Source organism: Rhinolophus sinicus, chromosome 5, assembly GCF_057876585.1.
Source record: "Rhinolophus sinicus isolate RSI-liver-muscle chromosome 5, RSI-T2T, whole genome shotgun sequence".
In the NCBI taxonomy this organism is placed as follows: Eukaryota; Metazoa; Chordata; class Mammalia; order Chiroptera; family Rhinolophidae; genus Rhinolophus; species Rhinolophus sinicus.
The window spans coordinates 66,085,622-66,112,125 of record NC_142505.1 but is presented as its reverse complement, the minus strand read 5'-3'; the positions used below and the strand labels follow the sequence as shown (position 1 = coordinate 66,112,125).

At 43.0% G+C, this 26,504-nt stretch overlaps 1 long non-coding RNA gene across 1 annotated transcript in view; it reads left to right on the top strand.

Moving 5' to 3' along the window:
* Positions 1-10,765, top strand: part of LOC141567248 (uncharacterized) — a 131,030-nt gene extending 120,265 nt beyond the window's left edge. The window contains exon 3 of the long non-coding RNA XR_012489742.2: positions 10,730-10,765. This is a non-coding gene — a long non-coding RNA (uncharacterized LOC141567248). The remainder of the gene's footprint in view (positions 1-10,729) is intronic.
* Positions 10,766-26,504: the final 15,739 nt, after the last annotated feature.

Sequence of the window (26,504 nt, the reverse complement as noted above, 5' to 3'; positions counted from 1 at the left end):
CTGCACTTTACCTCCATCTATTCCCTGCATCATTAGGAAGACTGTCCTAAGGTGATTGCTTTTCACTCATTGCCACTTAGTCTTATAGAGGGTTTCATAGGAAAGCTGTACTTTTGGTTAGCGCAGGACTCCTGTATAGCTCTTTGCTTGCTCACACCGGGCTGTTGCATTTTTCGCCTTTTGTAGAGGATGAATCTGAGTTTTTGAGTGGTTTGTAAGTATATGGTGTCCTGGCAAAGAATTATGTGCAGGTGCCTTATTTAAAGCCAGGGAGCCTAACCATCCTGCTAAGCTGGTTTTATGACATAGAATGGGCCGGCTAACCCCAGAGGGGCACCAGGTATCTTGGAGTTCAGAGGCGGGAGAAGTCTCAATCAATTTGGGGGGTTCAAAAAGCCTTCAGATAAGACACAACTTGGAGGGTGGGGAACATTTTTGTCACGTGGCTGCGAGAAAAGGTAGGAATAGCAAGAAAGTCTTTTTAGATGAATAGTACAGCAAAAGCTAAGACACAGAGTTCAAAAGCACAGGCAATTTTCCGGTAAATAACAGAGGAGTACAGGCTCTGGCATTGGCAAAACCTTGGTTCAAACCCCATCTTTGCCAATTACTACCTCTGTGACCCTGGTTAAGTTACTTAATCTCTCTGTACCTCAGTCTCATTTGTAAACTAAGAACAAGAAGAGCACCTCCCTTGAAGTGGTTTCGGAGGATAAAATGAGATGTCACTCAGGGTCTCGTATAGTGTAAATGCTCAATGTTACCTGTGTTCTACGCCATGCAGGCCAGTGGTCAGCAGTCACTTGCTCTCACGAGACCAGGTGAGAGCAGAGGAAACAGCTTTTGAGGTTTCTGTGTGCTTTGGGTAAAACGTTGGAGGTGCTTGTTCCTCTTGACTTCCTCTCACAGCAGACAGCGTGAATCACACTTTCTGTGGAGTCTCTGAGCTCCTGCCTTTTGCAACTTGCACACATCAGCCTGGAAACAGGACCATAGAAAAATGAACGTCACTCATCTAAGTTAAGACCTGATTACAAATATTTGGCTTCAGCAGATATTTCAGACCCTTTCCTCAGGGAGGGACTTGGAAGTTGCTTTCTGGGAGAAATTACATGAAGTTAATGTCCAGCCACTATTCATTTCTGGTCACTAACAAGACCCAAAATTCAGTCCCATGGGGGAGAGGAAATCAGAAGAAAAGAACCATGGGTGATTTAAAAACACTTTTGTATTTCCTTCTCTGTAGGATCAGCTGGCATGTGGTAAACAAACTGCTTTGAAAGACCTGACACATCTCAGACCATCCTTCATGACTAGTTTTGTGTTTGTAAAAATCAAAGCTGAATTTTGCCGCCATCTCTGCCCTTAGCCTGTTCCTGCTTCCTTTTCCCCCCAGGAGATCTAAGGAGAATTTAATCCATATGGTTTTGATTCCCTCACTCACGAAAATGCAGTTTTTCAAGAACCATTTGATCTCCAAGATGTTATATGAGTGTCTTTTTGTATTTTATTTTTTCTCTTAGAAGAGAAAAGCCGATGGTTTGCCAAAAGAAAATGAACTCCAAATGCTCCAGGTCTGCACTGGGTTCAAGCATTAATTCAAGGACAGCTAAAGGGGACGTTGCTTTGTCAGGGGTCTCGGAGGTTCTCTTTAGAAGCCAGGTGAATCCAAGCAAAGTGGGAGGACTTGTTTTGCGCATGTGTGTGTGCTCTCGTGTGCACACGCTGCTCACTCTTCTATCCTAATAACTGAATAATAATTACAGTGAATTAACTAGGCACTGTGCTAAGTGATTTATGAGAATGCTCTAATTGAGTCTTTATAATCAACCTTTGAAGGATTTGCTCTCTCCCTCCTTCCCTCCTTTCCTTCCTTCTCTCATTTATTCTTTCATTCATCAAATATTTATTGAGTGTTTATTATGTGTCAGGCCTTATTCTAAGGTCTGGAGACACAGTAGTGAATAAGACAAATTATAATACATCCCTGCACTTCTGGAGCAGACATTTTAGTTCAGGTGCAAGTAAGCAAGCAAATATGATAGTTTCAAGTAGTAATCCGTGTCATGGAGAAAATGAAATAGAGGTGGCAGAACCACTCCAGTGCTGTTTAATTTGCATGGGAGATCAGGGAAAGCCTCACTGAGCTAAGGTCTGAAGGACATTAAGGATTCAGCAAAAAGATTTGGGAATGGGACTGCTCCGCAGAGGGAAGGACAGAGGCCAAGCCCCAAAGTGGGTGCGCAGAGGACAGTGTGCTGGGGCAGCAGATGACCGGCCACAAGTGGGGCTGACACGGCGGGAGAGGAAGCTGAGCTGAGTGTGCAGGACCTCGTGGACCACAGTCGAAGCCTCTGGACTTTAGGCAGGCGTGGCCAGGACTCTGTTTCCACCATCGCTCTGGGTGCTATATGGAGAAGGAGTTGGAGCGGCCAAGGCAGGAAAAAGGAAGCAAGGACACTCTGGCTGACCTCAGGGTATGGGTCTCTCTCCACCTTCCCAATTCAAGAACCCATGGACCTGGACACTGCTTGCAATAGGGCTCGCAGTGCTGGCCCCACCATTCATTATGGCACATCAGGAACCGAGTACTCTGGACATCAAAGGTACTTGTCTTAGTTAATGGTGGTCCCCTCAGATATGCCCTCAGGGAATGAGAAAGGCAGTTGAATTCCAAATATATTTTGTAGGTAGGTTTGCTCATGAGAGGAAAGGAAAGGGGGAATCAAGAAGGCAGGCAGGTTAAGGCTGGAGCCACCCAGGCAGCTCAGAGGTGGTCCTCAGAGGCCCAGGGGAGTTGATCATCTGACTGAGATTCCACAGCAAGGGGCGGTGTGGAGACTTAAGCCCAGGGCATTCTGCTTCTTAGGTCTGGTCTTTTAACAACTTTCACGGCTCATTGGCCTGCCCTTAGGCCGTTCTGGGCATCTGTGCTTGTGGGAACAAACTTAGCACATTTTTCCAGCTATCACTGTGGCCTTTTAGGCCCTTTTCGGTCTGTTTTCTCCCACTTGACAGTATAACTCCTTTACATGAATCCATAGATAATCCAAGTTCTCTTTATTTCAGGGTTTTTCTATTTTAAAACAAGCAGACTAAGCATACTATTGCATTTTCTTTACTAATTTAATTTTCCACAGTTTTCTTGTGTCTACTGTATACATAACCGGAATTTACTAAATGCTATTGATAAATACTCAAATGAGTGCTGCTACTTTTTTTATTCAATGGTCAACAGTAATAGAGAACTTTGATTCATCCATCCATCCAATATTTCTGAATACCATTCCAGATGTTATGCAGCATGTTACAGACTCAGAACAAACAAAAGCAAATCTCTGCTCTGAAACAGCTTCTAATTGGGTTAAGGTGTGAGTGTATGAGTGTAGAATATAAGAGACTGGTGTGTAAATAAATAATTTTGATACATGAAAAAATACGCTAATGAAGATAATGGATGTACATGGTATTATGAGTACATGAAAGAGGAGAATGTTGCTCTTGGGGCAGTTGGGAGATGTGGGTCTGATTCAGGATGGCTTCAGGGAGAAGGCGGCATTCCAACTCAGACTTGCTGGACAAGGCGGGGAGTTCTCCAGGAACCGAGTAGAAAACAGAAGGTGATTGTGTTGCGAGCCACGTTTTTCACCTTTGTGCCCCTTCCCCAAGAAAGAAGGCTGGAATGGGTGGGGATGCTGGGGGAAGGTGGAGAGAGGAGGTTACAGACATATCCTCAAATCCTGCTGTGGCTTGGGGAACTTTGAGATTTCTGCAGCCAGTTTCTGGGCAGCAGAATTCCTCTGGTCCACCTTTCTGAAGATGGTATTTTTGAAGAAGGCAGACAGGGGCTGTTCTTCCCCGGCAGCTTCTCCCCATTCCTTGAGCAGCAGCCTGATGCTTCTACAGCATTCTCCTTTGCTCAATCTCAGGCCACATGCTAGAGGAGGGGCCAAAACCACTTCTGCCTAGGGGAATACTGCATTCCTTGGGGAGGGTGACCATATGACCCAGGCCTGCCAATCAGGACCCAAGAGACTCAATTCTAGGATTTTCACTTGAATTACTGGAGAAGTGGAATTCTACTTTTTCCTCTGGATTTGATGCTGGAAGAATGTGGTACAAGGAGCTGTCAGCAGTTACTTTGCAGCTACATGAGCTTAGAATGGGGCCCACATCAAGAGGTGGTGGAGTCAAGACACAGAGAGAGATGCTGGTTCCTGGTGACATCCTTTGGGTCCTGAATCAATTGATACCTCAAGAAAACCTTATCCTAGGGCATGAGCCAATACATTTCCTTTTCAGCTTTAGTCAGTTTGATTTGGATTTCCTGTAGTGTTTCTGTCCCAACACAATCCCAACTAATACCAAAGCCAATAAATACCATAAAATGACAGAGCTCTAAGGAAACCTTTCTCCCCCCCCCGCCCCCCCCCAAAGAAGAGTCCTTGGGATACAAAGGAGGAATGAAAGGAATTTCGAGCATGACGGCCAGGAATGCAACTGGGAGGGGCAGAGTATGGTTGCCCTGATTTTAGATTATCTGTGCTAGTCTCACTAATGGCAACCACTTTTTTGTCCCTGGATTTACTGCAGTGGTATATTTTAGTGGAAAGAGTTGTATAATTTCAGCACAAATTTTTGTTGTTAGTGGTGGGACTTTTATGTGGTTTGCTTTTTACAAATCAAAAGTAATGTTTTAAGTAGTCACTAAATTAGAGACTACTTTGATTTCAAAGGATCTTAGAGGTCACCTAGTTCAACCTCATTAATCCTCTGCTTCTTCAAAGTAAAACAGATAATCAGAGTATGCATCACATAGGTGGGAGCCATTACGTCTGTTAAATTCTGACATAAACCTGAATATATTTCAACAGAAGTACTTTATTTTGAATAGCTTGGGTAGTAGTGAGACAGGTTAGTTAGCATGTTACTAGGTACCATGTGATGAGGGGGTCCCTGGTGGAATAAACAAGAAAACAGCCATATCTTGAAACTCAGGTCCTGAATTCTCTCTTTCACTCCAGGACATGGCCATGAGAATATGCCTCGAGGTTAATAGATAATCTCAAATCCCTTCTGGCCGGACAAAGGAGCAGATCTGATAGATAGGAATGGGTTATTTCTTAATCCCTTCAGGATGAGCAAACAGGACAAATCTGATAGATGAATTCAATTGGAAGTCTCCAGCCCCCTTCCCCAAGCAGGCAAGGGAAGGTATAAAAGTAAGAACTTTTGTCTCAGTCGCTGGGCACCTCCATTTGGGACCCCCTCCCACTTGGGAGCTGCAACCTCTTCTCCTACCTCCAATAAACTGTCTTCCTTTACAACTTTTTCCCTCTCCCTGGTTCATGTGTCCATTCTTCAGCTTCACGAGACACGATCCCTGCCCACAACCAGAAACTGTCGGCAGATCCAACATCATTTACATCATTTGGGGATTCACAGGAAAATATTCCTTCTTCATTTGGGGGACTCCTGTCTTGGATTGAAGGAGAGGTAAATATTATCTGTGCCTTCCTACTTGCCCACCCTATGGGCCTTCCTCAGTTTTGTCTACTTTTTTCTATCACACAGACAGTAGGCCTCTGTCAGCCATTTAAATGCGAAAAGCGCGGCTGCTACTCTCAAGACTCAGTGGACAGGTCTTGCAGGAGGGCTCTGGTTGATCCCCTCTGGCACTGAGCAGGAGGAATGTCGGCCATAGTCCACCTGCCTTCTCTCTTGCTTTCTGTCTCGAGTGGAGTGAAGCCCAAAGACGGCGCGCGGTTGAGGTGAATGGACCTTGGCAGCAGTTGCAGGACTCTGACCATGGCTACTCTTCGGGTGTGGCTCAAAGGCTCCATGAGTCTTCCCCCAGCCCAACTGCCTGTAAGGGTGCCGTTCAGAGGCTTCCCTCCCCCTCTCTGCTACTCTCTCCTATCCTTCTGCTGCCATTTTCCTTTCCACGAGGAGACTGAATACTGGCGCTTGGCCAGGACTGTGGGCCTTTGCGGATAATGGGGGATCCTGAGCACGGCTACTCTATGGTGGATCCCAAAGGTCCCTCTGGTCCCTTCCAAGCCCAACTGCTCGTAAGGGTGCCAGCAGGATGACTCCTTTGTCTCTGCTGTTCTTTTATCCTGTCACTATCTCTGCCTAGTTCTTGAGATGTTGGTCCAGGGTCCCTTCCCTGTGAGACTGCCTCAACACTCTCCAGTAACATATTTTATCAAGCCAGCCAGGAGGTAAGCTCCTTTTAGGGGACCCCAAAACCTCTCGCTCACTTTCCTATACCTCTTTTGTTTGCCGTCCTTTGCAGGCACGGGTCAGATAGTTAAATGGCCATTAGGGCATCCCCCGCTTGAAAACTCCCATGATAGGATAACCCGGTCTTGGAACAGGTCATTTAGGACCTGCCGGGCTCAAGACAAATCCAAGTACCAGTGAGGTCTGTGTTTGTACGGCACAGTGTCTCTCTGAGACTTGATTTTTCATCTCCTCAGTTCTATCGCCATACTCCTCTGGGGACCGCACAGCTTCTCTGCTGCCTGGCTCCGCCCCCAGCTGGGCACCGATGCAGATGCAGCGACAGCCAAGAGGGAAGGACCACAAGAGGCAGCTCCTCCAGAGCACCGCAGCCAGGCCACCTCAGCCACTGCCGGACAAAGCTTTTAAGGAGGACCAACATATTTCAGATTTGCTTTTCCTTAAGGAAACAACCTTCTCCGAAGCCCTTTGGGGCTTCAGATATCTCTTTTTGTCCCCCCCTCACATACTGGGCTTCAGGGCGTCCTTCCACTCCCTCTTGCCTAGATCGTATGCCTTCCCTATAAGCTTTAATTATGTACTCCCTCCTTAAACATCTTTATTTAGAAGGCCACTATTCTATTAGTTGTGCCATTAATTTCTGTGATGCCCAGAGTCACGTTATACACCCCGCTACCTTAAGGCCCCTCATTATCGGCCACAGCCTTTATCAGCCTGTTGGCCAGCACCAGACATTCAGGCGGGGACAGGGTAGGCGCCCAGCCCACCTGGAGGGACAGGCTGGGGCCGCTCAGGTAAACGCGAATAATCCTGGGGCACCATGTCTCCCCACTCACCCCGGAATTGGTCGTGCAGTGTCCACAGCCCACGCGTCTGGGGGACGCCCCAGAGCAGATTGTGGGAGATGCGAAGGGATGCCTTTCTGTTCCTCCATTTCAGATGGGCAAACAGCCCTCACGCACCTACAACCGCCTAAATTTCATCTTAAAACATTGGGACAAATTTGACCCTCAGACTTTAAAGAAGTGGCGCCTGATTTTATTTTGCTGAGAGGTTTGACCTAAATACACATCAGAAGATGGGGAGACTTGGCCTTCTGAGGGAAGTATTATTGATTATAATACTATCATGCAGCTAAACCTGTTTTGCAGAAAGAAAGGCAAATGGTCAGAAGTTCCATAAGTTCAGGCTTTTTCCGTCCTGAGGGACAACCCAGATCTCTGTGAGAAATGCAGAGTTGACCTGGCTCTTTTGGCTGTGATCTCTTGCCTCCCTCATCCTAAAGAGACCCCTTCTGGGGGAACTCCTCCTAAGGGGACTCTTTCTAGGGAGACGGCTTCTAAGGATACTCTCCCTAAGGAGACCCCTCCTAAAGAGACTCCTCCGAAGGAACCTCCAGGAGAGGAGGACCCTTCAACAAACACCCATCTCCTAATCTACCTGTAAACAGGAATGCCTGAGGCTGAGATAACTGAAGGAAAAAAAGTGGCACTTTTGAAAACCAAGCAGCTAATCCTCAAGCCATGCTCACCCTCCCCTCCCCTTACTCCGCTGCTCTAATTCTAAGTCCTGCAGGGACCACTCATAGTGGGATTCATTATAAGGGAAATTGCCTTTAGATTGGAGTCCCAGAGTACTAACATTCTAAATAAGCCTATTTTAAAGTCATGTTATCTCTATTACAGAATTTATCAAGAAAATAGCTTAGATTAAATATCTAGGTATTTCAAAATAACAAAATGCTGAGGTGTTAATTATTAGGTAGGTCTAAGTTCATCTAGTTCTAGCTTTTTGTCACAGGAATGTTAAGAGAGAAATTAAGATCTATTAATAAATATATCTTATATTTTATTACAAAAGCCTATGCTTTTAAAGTTTGCCAAATGGAAGTGCTAGATTTGCCAGTGGAAGTGCTAATTGCTTGCTTTTGGTTGTCAGTAAAAATTAAAATTCTAAAGGTTATGGATTCTAACTTGGAAGAAAATGGTGTGTGTTTTCACGGAAGGTATAAGGTATGGAAATGCATTTTTGAAGGTACTGAAAGAAAACAGTTTGTCCTAAAGATGGTTATTTCTGCATGAATGAAAAGAGACAAACTAAGAGGGACTGGGAAAGTTGTAGAAGGTTTGTGAGAAGTTTTGAGAGTTTTATATATGGTTAAGCTAAATACAATTAACTAAGTAAATTTAAATCTCAAAAGTAAGCTGGTACAAAATAAAAATTGTTTTAACTGCTAGAGTTCATGTGCTTTCCTCGGTATCAGCTATAAGCCAATATAAGGAAGCTTAGCCTGATGTTTTCCCCTAACTGGCAGGGAATTCTAATGGTTCTGACCCACTGTTAATGATGTAGGTGATGTAGGATCTGCCGGCAGTTTCTGAGTGCGGGCCAGGATCCTGTCTCGGGAGCCAAAGAATGGAAACACGGACCAGGAGAGGCAAAGAGTTTTTAAAAAGGATAGTTTATTAGAGGCAGGAGAAGAGGTTGCAGCTACCAAGCAGGAGGGGGTCCCGAATGGGGGGTGCCCCATGGCTGAGGCAAAAGCTCTTACTTTTATACCTTCCCTTGCCTGCTTGGGGAAGGGGAGCTCTTTGGAGAAGGGAACTGTTTGAAGAAGGGAACTGGCGGCTTCTAATGAAATTTGTCTACCAGGTTTGTTCTGCTTGCCCATCCTAAAGGAATTAGCAAAGTAACCCACTCTTATCTATCAGATCTGCTCCGTTTGTCAGGACAAAAGGAATTTTATGATTAACCTCAAGGCCTGTCACATTATGTCTTGGAGCAAAGGAGTGATTTCAAAACCTGAAGTTTTAGGATATGGCTGTGTTTTCTTTATTTTACCAGGGACCTACCTATCTACCTAGCAATCATACTATCTAACCTGTCTCATTAATCCCTGATTAAGAGGCTCAGATCCTAGAAAAGGCCAGGAATTTGTTCAAATGTCTTTAACAACCAAGACAGAAGAACGAGGAATAGAGGAACAGTGAGACCAGAGGATGAGACCAGAGACAGGCCAGACTTTGGCCACAGTTATAGACAACCCAGGGCTGAAGCCACCTCAGGACACCCCAAATGCCCCAGAGGGAAAGCACCAGATAAAAGAGCCTACTCCGGATATACAAGCCCAGATCACTAGATTCCTAATCCTCCAAAACAGCCGTGCCCCCTGTACAGACTAAAGGGCGACAGGAGGGAGTACCCCTTGTTCTGAAGGGAGCAAGGACTGGCTCCCTCCCCCAAAATGGCTGTCATCACTGTTGGGCCTGAAGTTCCAAGTGGCTCCCAAGCTGTTCTCATCACAGCGGGTAAAACGGTGGGTGACACTGACGTGGTAAGCCTATTAATTTCCTAATTGATATAGAGACCATTTATTCTGTCTCAACTGCTCACTCTGGACCTTTTTCCTCTGAAAACTGCTTGGTTTTAAAGATAAAGACAGCCCCCAGATTTGGGCTCATTTTACTCTGCCTGTTTCTTATCATTGGTCCATACCTTAAAGAAAATGTAAAATAAACAAATTAAACTTAAAAGGGACTCTGAAACTATTTAAGTAAGGAACTAGACCTCAAAGCACCCAGCTGGCCAGCTTGCCTCCAGGCTATAGCTGCAGCTGCCATCCTAGTTCCTAAAGCCACCAAGCTCACAATGGGACAAGACTTAACCGTTTTTTGTTTTTGTTTTTTTTGGTTTTTTTTGTGTGTGTTTCTTTGCCCCATACCACATTCAAGGGCTTTTAAATGCTAATAAGCGTCACTGGCTCACTGATAGCCTCCCCCTGCAGTATCAGGCCCTCTTATTAGAAAGTCCTGTAATCCAAATACATACAGACCTGCTCCACCCTTAATCCTGCCGCATTCCTCCCAGACATGGAGGAAGAATTAACTGCCAATAAGTTTTAGTACAAACCTATACTGCTAGAGCAGATTTACAAAAAACACCCCTAGACAAACTAGATTGGATGCTCTTCACTGATGAGAGCTCTTTTATAGAAAATAACGTACAAAAGGCTGGATATGCTGTAGTCACTCTACATAATATCTTAGAAAATACAAGCCTTCCCTCTGGGGCCAGCACACAACTCTCTGAGCTAATAGCTCTCACTAGACCTGAATAAAGGAAAACAGCCATAACTCGGCTAATCAATGTGTTAGTTTCACTGGCTGCTCCAACCAGTGCTTTCATCCACCTCACAGGCTATCCATGCCATAGACAAGAGTTAGGACAGGTCAGAGAAACAGTTCTCAAACAGAGCTGCCATAGATTATCTACTTCTCAAACAGAATCAAGGATGTAAAAAGTTTAAAGGATTATACTGTTTCAATCTCTCTGATAATTCACAGTTTATCTTTAATTAAGTTCAATGATATAGTTTCTAATATTAAACTAAAAACAAGAGTCTTTGCCTTCCTTACTTCCTAGCTTCCCAGTTTAGCAGGACTTAAGGAAACTTTTCTCATTTCTCTTTTATTCATTATTATAGGTATTACCTCATGCTGTTGCCTACAATGCGTCTCAGTTTACAGACTACCCACTGGTTGGCTACAATGGCCTACAAGACAACAACATGCTCATCTGGACCTGTTCATCTACCCGGGGACCCTTAGATAGACCTCTGGACAAGCCCTAGCTGCTGGTCTCTCCCTACTATGCTCCTCCTCAGCCTGAAGAAGGCAGAGCGGTCGTCGCCCCTGTTCACTAACAGCAGTTACGGTTATGTCTTCAGAGGGGGGACTGAGACAGGATATTTAGCATGTTGCTAGGTAGACAGGGGGATCCCTGGTGGAATAAACAAAAAAGCAGCCATATCCTGAAACTCTAGGCCCTGGAACGTCTCCTTCACTCCAGGACAGAGACATGAGAATACACCTTGAGGTTAATAAATAATCTCAAATCCCTTCTGGCCGGACAAAGGAGCAGATCTGCCCTTCAGGATGGGCAAACAGGACAAACCTGATAGATGAATTCTATTAGAAGTCTCCAGTCCCCTTCCCCAAACAGGCAAGGGAAGGTATAAAAGTAAGAACTTTTGCCTCAGTCGCTGGGCACCCCCATTCGGGACCCCTTCCCGCTTGGGAGCTGCAACCTCTTCTGCCTCCAATAAACTGTCTTCCTTTACAACTCCTTGCCTCTCGCGGGTTAGTGTGTCCATTGTTCAGCTTCACGAGACAGGATCCCGGCCCACACCCAGAAACTGTCAACAGATCCCACATCATTTACGTCATTTGGGAACTCACAGAAAAATTATTCCTACTTCAATAGGAGCTCACTATCTCATTCTAGAGAATCCAAGTATTTTGTACATCTGTCATGCAGGGTGTCAGGTGGGGTCTCTGGTCCTGCTCCCCACACAAGAACGCAGGACATGGCGAGGCCAAAAAGGAGCACCCACGGAGCCATAGATAGGGGAGTCATAACACTATAGTCTTGCTGGCGGCTGGGTTGGAGACACAGAAAACAGGATCCACACGATCTGCAACCTGCGGTCCTCTTTTCTCTGGCAACCAACCAAACCCTTGCTAACTGCAATCTGCACTTGCTAGCCCAGCCACCATCTTCTTGCTATTCCCATTTGCTGCTAGCGTAGTCGCAGCAGTTATATTAGTGGCCAATGGCTCACTGGTTACAGTTGACGGCCAACTAGCCACAGCTGATGGCCATCCAATCACAGGTGATGGCCATTTACTACCTGAGCCAGCACCTTTCCACGTGAGGCCGAGAGCCTGGAAATTGCACTCCTGGCTCTGTCCCCACAACATCTTCACAAAGTTACGTGATTTAAATGTGTAAATTGTTTAATCTCTCTCTCTCTCTCCCTCTCTCTCTCTCTCTGCCTCAGTTTCCTCATCTGTAAAATGGAAGTTGTGGGGACAGAGCCAGGAGTGGTTCTTCTTGGACATTATCTCCAATCCCCAATCATCACATTGGACATTCAGTTCTCCAGTATCCTGACTTCCCTTTATTATAAACCTCAGGACTCTTAACTCAAATCCAGAGGGTTTCCCACTTATGCTAATCTAATTTAAGCAAACCAATAGTAATTAAAGCTTCTGACAGGGTCCATGTATGTTATGGACTAATGTTCAACAAATTTGTTTGTTGAAGCCTTAGCCCCCAATGTGATGGTATTTGAATGTGAGGCTTTTGGGAGATAATTAGTTTTAGATGAGGTCATGAGGGCCTGGCCTCCATGATGGGATTGGTGTCCTTATAAGAAAAAGAAGAGAGACCAGAGCTCTTTCCCTCTCTCTACTATGTGAGGACGCAGTGAGAAAGTGGCCATCTGCAAGCCAGAAAGAAGATACTCGCCAGGAATCAAATTGGCCAGCACCTTGATGTTGGACCTCCCAGCCTTCAGCACTGTGGTAAATTAACGTCTGTTCTTTAAGCCACGTAATCTATGGTACATTGCTATAGCAGCCTGAGCTAAGACAATGTAAATATTTTATATGTGCAATGACAGTGTGAACCCTTCTGTCCAGAGAGCTCAGTGTGGAGCAGGCACTGAGCTAAGTGCTCTATACGAATGGTGTTGTGCGGGGCGGCCTGCGCGTCTCAGCTCCCGCTCCCCGCACAAGAACGCAGGATATGGCTAGGCCAAAAAGGAACACCCACGGAGCCATAGATAGGGGAGTCATACCACTATACTCTTGCTGGCGGCTGGGTTGGAGAAACAGGAAGCAGGAGCCACACTGTTCGCAACCCTCACTGCGCCACTTGCAGGCTCAGCCACCATCTTCTTGCTAGCCCCCATTTTCTGCTAGCGTAGCCACAGCACTTATATTAGTGGCCAATGGCTCACTGGTTACAGCTGACGGCCAACTAGCCACAGCTAATGGCCATCCAATCACAGTTCACACATTTACTACCTGAGCCAGCACCTTTCTATGTGAGGCCGAGAGCCTGGAAACTGCTTTCTGGGGCTCTGTCCCCACAAATGGCCTCATTCAGTTCCCACAATAACAATTATGGCTACTTTTATTAGGAATTGCCTTCAGTTTCTTGATAAAGACCAGCAATAACAGTGATTTAAAAAGATACTAATTTTTCTAACATATAAAATAAACCTGAAAATTGGAAGCCGTGTAGCTCCATAATCATCAGAGTCTCAGGCTCCTTCTGGCTTTCTTAGTTCAGGAGTTCCATTTTCAAGGTTACCTCATGGTTCAGTATGGCTGCTGGAGCTCTCACCATTATGTCTACATTCCTGAAAATGAAGGAAAGGAGAAAAGCCAAAAGATTTAAGTGTCAGCTCACTCTATGGGCTTGCTCACAGCACTTTCCCAGAAATCCCACCCAGCAACTTTCACTTACATCTCATGGGCCAGAGATTGCTCCCGTGGCCATACCTGGCTACGAGGGACACTGTTCAAGGTAGTCTTTCGGCCTCACTGCAGCCCTCAGCAATGCCAAGACTCTGTTACTAAGAAAGAAGGGAAGAATGAATATGAGGTAGGCCATCTCTGCTATAGTGCTGAGGTTGTCCTCATTTTACCAATGAAGAAACAGGTCTGAGAGTCAGGCATCTTACCCAAGACTACACTGATGTTAACACAGACCCAGCACTTGGAGTGCCTGACTCCAGCTCATGTCTTCTTCTTCTTCTTCTTTTTTTTCTTTTACCTCTACACACTAATGGTAAAGTTTGCATAAGAGGAAAGGCAGACTGCAAGTAGGCAGCCCCGTGCATGCTCAGATGTCTCCAGTGCTGCTGTATGGACACCTGCTGAATGAATCCAGAATTTTCAACAATTCTGGCTTATGTCCAAAACTGACTCACAGAAGGTATTCCAGAAGGAGCCCTTACATTAATGGAGGGCTGTCTTAACTTGCTTGCCTGTCTCTCTTTCCTGATAGAGCGTAGGCTTTGAGGTGGCCTGGCTTATTCACAGTTGTATGCCTGGTAGCCAACACAGTACCTTGCACACCACAGGGGCCCAAATAAGCATTTGTTAATAACCAAAGGGAGTGAGTGAGTGAACTGATGATCTTGTGTATAGCTAACAATTTTGAAAGCAAGTGAACTTAGTTTTCCTAGATGATCGTTAACTACCAGCTGATCAATTGTGTTAAAACAGCCCATATAAGATGTAAAATCATTCTGAGAAAACCACCCATTGCCAATTGTGAGTCTAAAAGTCTCTATCTGTGAGAATTAGCATTTGTATCCTCCATGAGATCTTTTTTCTGCTAGATTTCTGAATATCTTTTTTTTTCTGATTGGCCTATATAAAGTACACTGAGGAATTATGTTAATGCTGGTAATTCAACCACATCCTACTGAGGACTGAATCCATTTTTCAGACAAAACTGAGTTTTAATTTAGTGTCCACATGACATTTTCTTTTGCAAGCACATGAAGGATGCTTCTGTGAAAGGAGAAGTCTTGGGAAATCTTTCATGGATGGCTACATTTCACGCCTGTGTGGAGTAACCCTCAGCATGCAATTTTCGATTAGAAGTCAATAAATGGAGACAGCTTTGCAGTGTGCCCAACAGTCTGAAAGATCAACCAGGGCGACGGGCCTGGATTTCTATCAACAGAACTGAAAATTTTCATTTACATGTTTTGGCATTTTCTGAACAGCTTTAATGTATTAGGTTTAACCTTTAAGATCTTCTGTCCTTCTTTCTGCCACATCTTCACCATCCCAGTCTTCAAGAATGCCACGAGCCTGGAGGTACCTGTGGGGAATGGAGATGTGTCCTTTCTCCATACAAGTGGTTTCTGAACAGAATTCTCTAAATGAAAGTGGCGCTCTTGGAACCAAGTAATGGAGTCCTCCCTACCCCCCACCCCCATGATTATAATTCTGATTGAAGTTAGGACAGATGGGGACATGTGTCTCCTCTGCCCACCACATCCTAAGGCACAGGCTATGGTTAGGACAGAGAGGCAGGGCATGCCCTGGGGAGGCACACCTTGCTCTTTCCCTACATTTTGAGAGCTAAGAAAAAGGCCACAGTATCAGTTTGAGATTCTTCCATTAGGGAGCTGTATCAGTTAGTTGTTGCTGCATAACAAACCATTCCAAAACTTAGTAGCTTAAAACAAGACCACTTACCTAGCTCACAATTTTGTAGGTCAGCAATTTGGGCTGGCCTCAGCTACTTGGTCCTTCTGGTCTGGGCTGGGCTTAGCTGATCTCAGATGGGCATGGTCAGCTGGTGGGTTAGCTTATGTTTGTCTCAGCTGGAATGACTGGGCTCTTATCATCCAGGAGACTAGCCTGAACTTGCTCACAGAGTGGTGGAAGGATTCCAAGAGATGTGCAAAAGAATGGAAAGTCTCTTGAGGCCTAGACTTAGAATTGGCACATTACTTCCACGGTATCTATCGGCCAAAGTAAGTCAGAAATCTAGCTCCAATCCTAGGAATGGAGAAATGGATTCCACCTCTTACTGGGAAAGGTTACACATATTTTTGGCCATTTTTGCCATGTACAACAGAGTAATTCTCTAAATGTGCTTCTCAAGGCCTAGGGCTTCAGTGGAAGAATTTCAGGGGCCATGACAGTGTCAAGATTTGAGTTTGGGCTGCTCTCTCTTACCTTCAACCAGAGGAACTTACTTTTACCTTCAGGATATACTGGACTTCCAAGTAACATCTCATTTGAACAAAAATTGTCATGTTTAAAAGACATTTGAATACCAGCTAATTAGAAGTAATTGTCAGATATCTATTGCCTCTTTCTGCCCTCTGTGACTCATAGAATTGCACTTCCTGATTTCTGGTGAAAGAGAATTAGTGCCAAGAAGGAGGAAGACTCTGTCTTGGCCATTCACTCATTGTTTTCCTCACTGCCGATCCCCATGCAATCCCAGTTTCCTAGTCTCTAAAAAGTAGGTGGAAGATAGGAATGCTTAGTAGAACAGTCCATACCCTGAAGCCAGACTTTCAGGGTTCAAACTCTAGCTTCCTTAGTTACAATGTAGCTTTAGAATAACTTCTCCAAACACAATTTTTTCACCTATAAAACAGGAATGAACATAACAGTGCCTACTTCATAAAGGTTGTTGCAAGAATTGAATAAGATAACATAATTTGTAAAGCATAAATATTACTTAACAAATGCTTACTATTATTATTCTGTAGTCTCCAATTTCCATTCAAGTTCTAATGGATTATGCAACTATGAGATTCTGGTTGTCAGTGCTGCTTTTATAGTCTAATTGAGAACCCAGTTTCCAGTTATTAGGTGATCTGGTTTGGGATTTTTTTCCCCCCTAAGAATACATTAAAAAAAAGAAAACAAATCTCTGCCAACTGGCCTGCCACCAAATGGTAAAATTCAGCTGTTAAAAATTCATTCCTTTGGCTGAATACATTAGGTGTTTTTATTCATTAATAATCAGTATGCATTGGTTGATTAGATCATTTTCTTCCATGAAAATCAAGCTGAACCCTAGGCACTGAAAAAATGTGAACTTTGTAGGAAAGATTTAAAGAGGGAGAGATGATACATATGTGTGAAGAGGAGAGGGGATAAATTGGACTGGCCATGAGGGGAGAAGAAGGGAGCCAGGATGCAAGGAGGTTGGTACCTGGACAAAGGAGGAGGCCCCTTAGGCTGGTGGGAGAAGAGCAAAAAGACACTGGGCCTACTTTCCTGCTGTACCTGGAGCTGAGGGTCTGTATCTGGTGCCCATGGAAGAATAATGCATCCTCCAGTTTCAACCATCATAATCCTCAAATGATTCAAGCTCCACCCCCACCCACAGGATGTGCAGGAATATTCAAAGCCACCATAGCTTTCATTCAACAGGAAGGAATTCTTTGTCCCTGGATGATGGAGGAGCTTGGATTTTTCTCAAATTCCCCAGGGGCATGTAGCTTCAGTTTCTCAGGGGGGAGAGTCTGTCTCCACCCATATCAGCACTGAGTCGGTTGCCCATCAAGTTGGTCCTGATCAACAGGATCTGCCACACTCACTCAGACAGCAAGTCTTTCACTTGACTAGGTGTTGGCAACCAGGCTTCAGCTTCCCATGTTTTGCCCTGCGCTGTGGGCCTGATGGGAAAGATAGGGCAATATAGCCCCAAACTGACTCTTCAGATGCCACACAGAGTGTACTGGAGTACAGTGAGGGGTGGTGCTTCATCTTGGGTTGAAAAGAGGTGGCCAGGAGAGCAGCTTGCACCAGGGCTGTGTGTCTGTGGAAGCCAACAAATATCTGACTTTCTCACGTAACAGGTAGAGAGGTGTGTCTGACTTCAAGGCAACTGTCTATATAGAAATATCCCACCCCTCTTTAAAATTGTGTGTGTGTGTATATATATATATACATATATACATATATGTGTATATATATATATACATATATACATATATGTGTGTATATATATATATATATATATATATATATATTTTTTTTTTTTTTTTTTACCAAACATAAACCATGGAGTCAGGTTGACCTTATTGGAAGGAGCCTTTGTTTTTCAGAAAGATTTGCCTTAGAATTCCTTTACTTGACAAATTCTCTAACGATGCTTAAGAGTTTCAATTTTTTCTTTCTTTTTTTTTTGTTTGAATATCTATCATTTTTCATTAAACAAGCAATCTGTGTGCATTATGGAAAAATATGAGCAAGGACACTTTCTGATCAAGATGGTGGAATAGGTAAACACTGTGCTCACCTCCTCCCACAACTGCATCAAAATTACAATGAAGTTATAGAAGAACCATCCTTAAGAACCACCTGAAGACTAGCTGAACAGAAGTCCTATAATTAAGGATATAAAAAAGAAGCCATGTTGAGACTGGTAGGAGTGACAGAGACACAGAAAAGGCAGGTCCTACAACCATGGTTTGGCAATTAAGAATCAGGAGTGATATTTCTGCTATGTAGGTCCCCCCTGAGGAGTGAGGAGTCCCATCCCCACACTGTGCTTTTCAGCTCAAGGTTCCAGTGCCAGGAAGAGTAGTCTCCACAACATCTAGCTGTGAAAACCAGTAGGGATTCCATCTGGGTGAGATGGCGGGCTGATGGAGACTGAAACATCCTCTTGAGTGGCCCACACATGGACTCATTTGCTCACAGACTCACTTGCTCTAAGCTTGCAGGGGCAACAGCTTAAAAGTGCCAGGGACATAAGGGGACAAACTGAATTGACAAGCTTTCGGGTGAAAGCTGGAGAGGTAGGGGTCAGGGCAGCTTTCACTAGGCACAGAAGTGCTAGCAGGCCCCATTGCATGTTTGTTGAGCCCTACACCATAACCAGCTATCAGGCAAAGGCAGACACCAAAACTGAGCTGAGCATTAACCTGGCTAGTATTGTTCAGCCCACCCTAGTGATTCCCTGAGACCCTGCCCCACCCAACACATGCACCACCTTTAGCTGCTTCCAGCAGCTCCTCAGCAAAACTGGCTTGCCTTGACTTGAGCTCTGCATTTTCCCAAAATCTCTCAAAGATCCACAAACCCAAAATGAGCAGTGGCAAGCCTTGGCATGCTCTGTACCTCTAGCTAAGCATACCCAACCATGGCATAAGTGACAACCAGTCTCAACTTGCATTGCAACACCCATCAGATGGGCCAAAGCCTGGCATAAGCTTCAGCTACTGTTGACTTGGAACGTGGCTTCAACTAAGTGGCCATAAGCCTGGTACAAGTGGTGGCTGGCTTCAGCTCATATTGTGATGATCACCAAAGGGTCCCAAGTCTGACACTAGTGTCAGTCAGCCTCTGTTCACAACTCAGCCTATTCCAAGCACCTCCAAGCCTAGCACAGGCAGTAATCAACTACAGATCACTTTGTATCTCCTACCACGTGCCCCAGGCTGGGCACAAATGGTGACTGAGCTTGGTCTGCACCAGAGCCCCTTCTAAGAGGCTCCAGAACAAACACATTTGGTGGCCAGCTTCAGATCACACCAGCCCCCACTAAAGCAGCTTGACAAATGACACACCTGAAGGGTGGATTCAGCGGCATCAGAGTCCCACTGAAAAGACTCCCACTCTGTGGAATCAGTCCCCATAAAACAGATTCTCCACTGTAGTCATGGCCAGCCCTCACAATCAGCCTGAGGGCTAGGGCTGGAGGGGCAGGACTCAGGACAGTGCTCTCCAGATAGTCAGTCCCACACACTGACATGCCAACAGCAACCAAGACAGAATGAGAACTGAAGCACACATAAAACCCACACAAAGATACCTCTGAGACACCCAGCTCAGGTGAACAGGGAGACTGTGCCACTGGGCCTCACAGGACACCTACTACATAAGCCCACTATGCCAAGACTGGGAGACACAGCAGATCTCCCTACTACATAGAAACAAACATAGGGACACAGCCAAAATGAGGAGTCAAAGAAACATTTCCAAATGGAAGAACAGTACAAAAGTCCAGAAAAAGAACTAAACAACATGGAGAAAAGCAATCTACTAGATATAGAGTTCAAAGAACTGAGTATAAGAATGCTTGATGAACTTAGGGATAGAATACATAAACTCAGTGAGAACCTCAACAAAAAGATAGAAACCATAAAAAAAAAGTCAGAAATGAAGAATACAATAACTGAAATGAACAATATGTTAGAGGGAAAAAACAGATTAAAAAAAGCAGAGGATAGAGTGACGTCATCAAAATGGCAGCGTGAGGTGAGCCTCTGGAAATCTCCCCTGGAATTTACAACAAATTGAACAACAATAACTCCACAAAGGACTCCCTGCACAGCAGACAGGCAAGATGAAAAGGCTCACTACTGAATTCACCTAAACACGGGCAAATTGTGCAAGCAAGGGAAGAAAGGAAGAGAGAAGTGTGGAGAAAGGTCTGCGCAGGTGCAGAACGCAGACCTAGCTCAGTGCTTGGACCTCACTGCATCCCGGAATTACCGCAGCTGTGGGAGAGGGAAGAACTCAGACTGCTAAGGCTCATTTATGGCCCACAGGGTGGAGGGGACAGCATATAACATGGCTGAACCCAACGCTCATGGCAGAGACCTTGGAGAAAGGACTGAGGGAAGAAGGCTGGAAATGGAGGTTTAAGCCCTTACTGCCCAGAAAAGAACAGAAGCCTTAGGCATGGAGACTAGCCGCCCCCTCCCTACCCTCCCAGAGCTCAAGCCGCGCCCACCAGCCCAGTGCTAGAAGTGTAACAGTAGCACTGTGAAATCAAAAGAACATAATATTTGCACTTCTGAGAACTGTGGTCAGCAGAAACAGATTTGTGGCCCAACTAGTTCCAGCAAGGGGAGGGAGCTTTGGAAGCAGGACTGGCTGTGGTGGTGGTCGCTACCATTGCTCTGGGCCACCTCTCACAAACCACCCGGCCCCTGTCCCCACCTATCTGGGCAGATAGCTGCAGGAGTAAACAGAACTGCTGAAACATACGGGCTCTCAATCTGGTGCAGGAACAGCTTTGGAACTTCAAAAGAACTCTGTATGCCCACACAGATGCGGCACCCTATGACCCAGGTGAACTGTTAACAGAGGAGAAGCCTGCCTTCCAGGGAATCCCCCCATTATGTGAGAAGCTGGAATAATGCAGAGAAAACATAACACTACAGTGTGAGAGAGAATAAAAAGGCTGCAGTCGGAGAGAAAATAAAACATTCTACCAACACATACTGGAAAACAAAAGAAAGACCTCTTCCTATCAACCTGTTGCAGAACCCACTCCTTTAGATGTCTAGGAAGAGAAACAATAAATCATTAATTGCCATGAATAACCAAGGCAACAAAACAACTCAGAAAAAAAAGTGAAAAGTCTCCAGGAAATGAACTTAAAGATATGGAAATATGTGACTTAAATGACAGAGAACTCAAGATTGCAGTTCTGATAAAACTCAATGAGATGCAAAAAAACACACAGAAAAATAGTTTAATGAACTCAGAAACACAATCAAAGAACAACATGAATATTATACCAAAGAGATAGAAAGTTTACAAGAAACCAAATAGAATTTCTGGAGATTAAGAACTCAATAGAAGAAATGAAGAATGAAATAACCAGCTTAGGTAGTAGAGTTGACCAGATGGAGAAAAGAATTAGAGATATTGAAGATAGAAACCTGGAAATCACACAGATGGAAGAAGAAAGAGACTTGAACTTAAAAGAAATGAAAGAACTCTACAAGAACTTTCTGACTCCATCAGAAAGAGCAGTATAAGAATAATAGGCATACTAGAAGGAGAAGAAAGAGAGAACGGAACTGAGAGTATATTCAAACAAATAGTCGATAAGAACTTCCCAAACTTTTTGAAAGAACTGGATCCTCAAATCCAAGAAGCAGATAAAACACCTAATTACCTCACCCCCAACAGGCCTTCTCCAAAGCACATTGTATTGAAGCTGTCTAAAATCAGCGACAAAGAAAGAAACATCAAGGCAGCCAGGGAAAAGAAGACGGTAACCTACAAAGGAACACCCATTAGAATATCATCAGATTTTTCAGCAGAAACTCTGCAAGCCAGGAGGGAATGGAAACAAATATTCAAACTATTGAAAGAGAAAAATTATGAGCCAAGAATAATATATCCAGCAAAGATATCCTTTAGATATGAAGGAGGAATAAAGACTTTTCCAGACATAGAGAAGCTGAGGGAATTTTCTAATACATGACCTGCACTACAAGAAATACTAAAGGAGGCTATTCGACCACCATAAACAGGGACAATTTCTGGCAACCAAAACATAAAAAAGGGGAGAGTAAAGGCCTGAACCGGAATATGGGAACGGAGAAAGTAAGCATGCTGAAGAAAATGGAATACTCTAAATATCAAACTTTCTTTTACATAAACTTAATGGTAACCACTTAAAATACTCCAGAGCTGAAATACATAACATAATAAAAGAAGAAACAGAGGTAAACATCATAGAATACCACCACACAGAAATAATAGACAACAACAAAAAGGGAAAGAAACAATGGAGACACACGCTTACCAGAAAACTAAAGATAGAATAATACGAAATCCTCACATATCAATCATCACCCTAAATGTAAATGGACTGAACTCACCAATAAAAAGACACAGAGTAGCAGATTGGATGAAAAACTAAATCCTACCATATGCTGTCTCCAAGAGACACATCTCAGCTACAAGAACAAGCATAGACTCAAAGTGAAAGGGTGGAAATTGATACTCCAAGCAAATGGTACCCAGAGAAAACCAGGTGTAACCATACTGATATCAGATGAAACAGACTTCAGGGTGAAAAAGATAACGAGACAAAGATGGACTTTTCATAATGGTTAAGGGGACTATACAACAAGAAGACATGACAGTCATCAATATTTATGCCCCCAATCAGGGAGCACCAAAATACACCAAGCAACTACTAAGAGAAATAAGGGGAGAAATTGACCAAAACAAAATTATACTAGGGGACCTAAATACATCATTGACAGCTATGGATAGATCATCCAAACAGAAAATAAGTAACAAAATAGCAGCCCTAAATGACACATTAGATGAAATGGACATAATTGACATATATAGAGCACTTCATCCTAAAATATCAGACTATACATTCTTTCCTAGTGTACATGGAACATTCTCAAGGATAGACCATATATTGGGACATAAAACTAGCCTCAGCAGATTTAAGAAGACTGAAATCATACCAAGCATATTCTCTGATATCAAGGTTTTGAAATTGGATATCAACTGCAAAATGAAAGCGGGAAAAACCACAACTACATAGAGATTAAACAACATACTTTTAAAGAATGACCGGGTCAAAGAAGAAATCAGAGGATAGGTCAAAAGATACATAGTAACAAATGAGAATGAACATACATCCTACTGAAATTTTTGAATGCAGCAAAAGCAGTTTTAAGAGGGAAATTTATATCATTACAGGCCTATCTCAAGAAACAAGAAAAATCCCAAATAGATAACCTCACGTTACACCTTTAAAAACTAGAAAAAGAAGAACAAATGAAACCCACAGTCAGCAGGAGAAAGAAAATAATAAAAATCAGAGCAGAACTGAATGAAATAGAGAACAATAAGACAATAGAAAAATGGGAAAAACTCTTCCAAAAAATTGAAGAAGAGACAGTACTCCCTAACTCATTTTATGAGGTAAAAATTACCCTGTTACCAAAACCTGGGAAGGACAATCCCCCCAAAAAGAAAACTGCAAACCAATATCTCTGCTGAATACAGATGCAGAAGTCATAAACAAAATTCTAGCAAATCCAATGCAACAATGCATTAATAAGATTATTTATCATGACCAAGTGGGGTTCATCCCAGGGGCACGAGGATGGCTCAACTTACTCAAATCCATCAGTGTGATACATCACATAAACAAAATAAAGGAAAAAAGACAGGATTATATCAATTGATGCAGAAAAAGCATTTGAAAAGATTCAACATACATTTATAATTAAAACCCTTAATAAAATAGGTATAGAAGGAAAATACCTGAACATAATAAAGGCCATATATGACAAACCCTCAGCTAATCTCATAATTAATGGAGAAAAACTGAAGCCCTTTGCTCTACGTTCAGGAACACGACAGGGCTCTTCCCTATCACCTCTGATTTTCAATGTAGTGTTGGAAGTCCTTGCCAGAGGAATCAGGCAAGAGAAAGAAATAAAAGGCATCCAAATTAGGAATGAAGAAGTTAAACTGTCACTCTTTGCAGGTGACATGATGCTATATATAGAAAACCCTAAAGACTCCACCAAAAAGCTATTAGAAACATTCAACGAATACAGTAAAGTTGCAGGCTACAAAATCAACATACAAAAGTCCATTGCTTTGCTATATACTAACAATGAACTCTCAGAAAAAGAAATAAAAAAACAATTCCTTATGCAATTGCAGCAAAAAGAATAAAATAACTAGGAATAAACTTAACCAAGGATGTGAAAGACCTATATGCTGAAAACGATAAGACATTTTTGAAAGAAATTGAAGAAGACACAAAGAAATGGAAAGACATTCTGTGCTCATGGATTGGAAGAATCAACATAGTTAAAATAGTCATATTACCCAAACCAATATACAGATTTAATGCAATCCCCATCAAAATCCCAATGGCATTTTAAAAAAGAAATAGAACAAAAAATTGTCAGATTTGTTTGGAACCACAAAAGATCCCGAATGGCCAAAGCAATCTTAAGAAAAAAGAACAATACTGGGGGTATCACACTCCCTGACTTTAGCTTGTACTACAGGGCAACAACAATCCAAACAGCATGGTATTGGCAGTAAAACAGACACATAGACCAATGGAATAGAATTGAGAACCCAGAGATAAAACCACATAAATAGGACAGATAATTTTTGACAAAGAAGCAAAAAACATATAATGGAGAAAACACAGCCTCTTCAATAAATGGTGCTGACAGAATTGGAAAGCCACATGCAAAAGAATGAAACTGGAATGCTATCTGTCACCATGTACCAAAATTAACTCACAATGGATCAAAGACTTAAGCATAAGACCTGAAACAGTAAACTGCATAGAAGAAAACATAAGTACTAAACTTATGGATCTTGGGCACAAAGAGGATTTTATTAATTTGACCTCAAAGGTAAGGGAAATAAAAGTAAAAAAAAAAAAGAAAAAAAAAATGTTACTAAAGAGCCTCTCTACACCAAAATAAACCATCAACAAAATAAAGAGACAACCAACTGAATGGGAGAAGACTTTTGCAAACAGTGCCTCCAAGAAGGGGCTAATATCCAAAATATACAAGGAACTCATGCAACTCAACAACAAAAAAACAAACAACCCAATTGAAAAACGGGCAGAGGACCTGAAGAGACATTTCTCCAAAGAGGACATACAAATGGCAAATAGACATATGGAAAAATGCTCAACATCACTAATTATCAGAGAAATACAAATAACAACCACAATGAGATATCACCTCACCCCAGTTAGAATGGCTATCATCAAAAAAAAAAAAAAAAAAGAATGGCTGTCATCAACAAGACAAATAGTAACAAGTGTTGGAGAGGCTGTGGAGAAAAAGGAACACTCATACACTGTGGGTGGGAATGCAGACTGGTGCATTCAATATGGAAGGCAGTGTGGAGTTTCCTCAAAAAAATTACAAATAATTACAAAAAATTACCATATGACCAAGCAATCCCTCTCCTGGGTATCTTCCCAAAAAATCTGAAAACATTTATCCATAAAGACAAGTGTGCTCCAGTGTTCATTGCAGCTTTATTTACGGTGGCCAAGACATGGAAACAACCAAAATGCCCTTCGATAGATGAATGGATAAAGAAGGTGTGATATATATACACAATGGAACAACAGAATACTATTCGACGGTAAGGAAAGATGAAATAGGACCATTTGTGACAACTTGGATGGATCTTGAGATTATAATGCTAAGCGAAATAAGTCAGACAGAAAAAGCAGAGAACCCTATTATTTCACTGATATGTGGTATATAAACCAAAAACAACAAAAGAACAAGACAAACAAATGAGAAACAAAAACTCATAGACATAGACAATAGTTTAGTGGTTACCAGAGCGTAAGAGGGGTGGGGGGTGGGAGATGAGGGTAAATGGGATCAAATATATGGTGATGGATGGAGAACTGACTCTGGGTGGTGAACACAGAATGGGATTTATAGATGATGTAATACAGAATTGTACACCTGAAATCGATGTAACTTTACTAACAATTGTCACCCCAATAAAGTTTAATTTTTTAAAAAAGAAAAGGAACAGAGGCTTGAATAAGTGATTTGAACGACAATATATCAAAAAACACCCAATGAGAACAGCAAAAGGAAAATGAAATCCAAAAAATGAAGATAATTTGAGGTACCTCTGGGACAGCATCCAGTGTACCAACATTCACATCATAGTGATATCAGAAGGAAAAGAGAGAGAACAAGGGATTGAAAATCTATTTGAAGAAATCTATTTGAAATCTTCCATAACCTGGCAAAGGAAATAGACATACAAGTAGCATAAGTCTAGGAAGTGCAGAGAGTCCCAAACGAGATGAACCCAAAGAAGCCTACACCAAGATACATTATAATTAAAATGCCAAAGGCTGAAGACAAAGAGAGAATCTCAAAAGCAACAAGAGAAAAGCAGCTAGTTACCTACAAAGGAGCTCCCATAAGACTGTCACCTAATTTACCAAAGAAACTTTGCAGGCCAGAAGGGATTGTCATGAAACATTCAAAGTGATGAATGAAGATTTCTCTACCCATCAAGTCTATCATTTAGAAAAAAAAGGAACAATTAAGAGTTTCCCAAACAAGGAAAAGATAAAGGAGTTCATTACCACCAAACCACTATTACAAGAAATGTTAA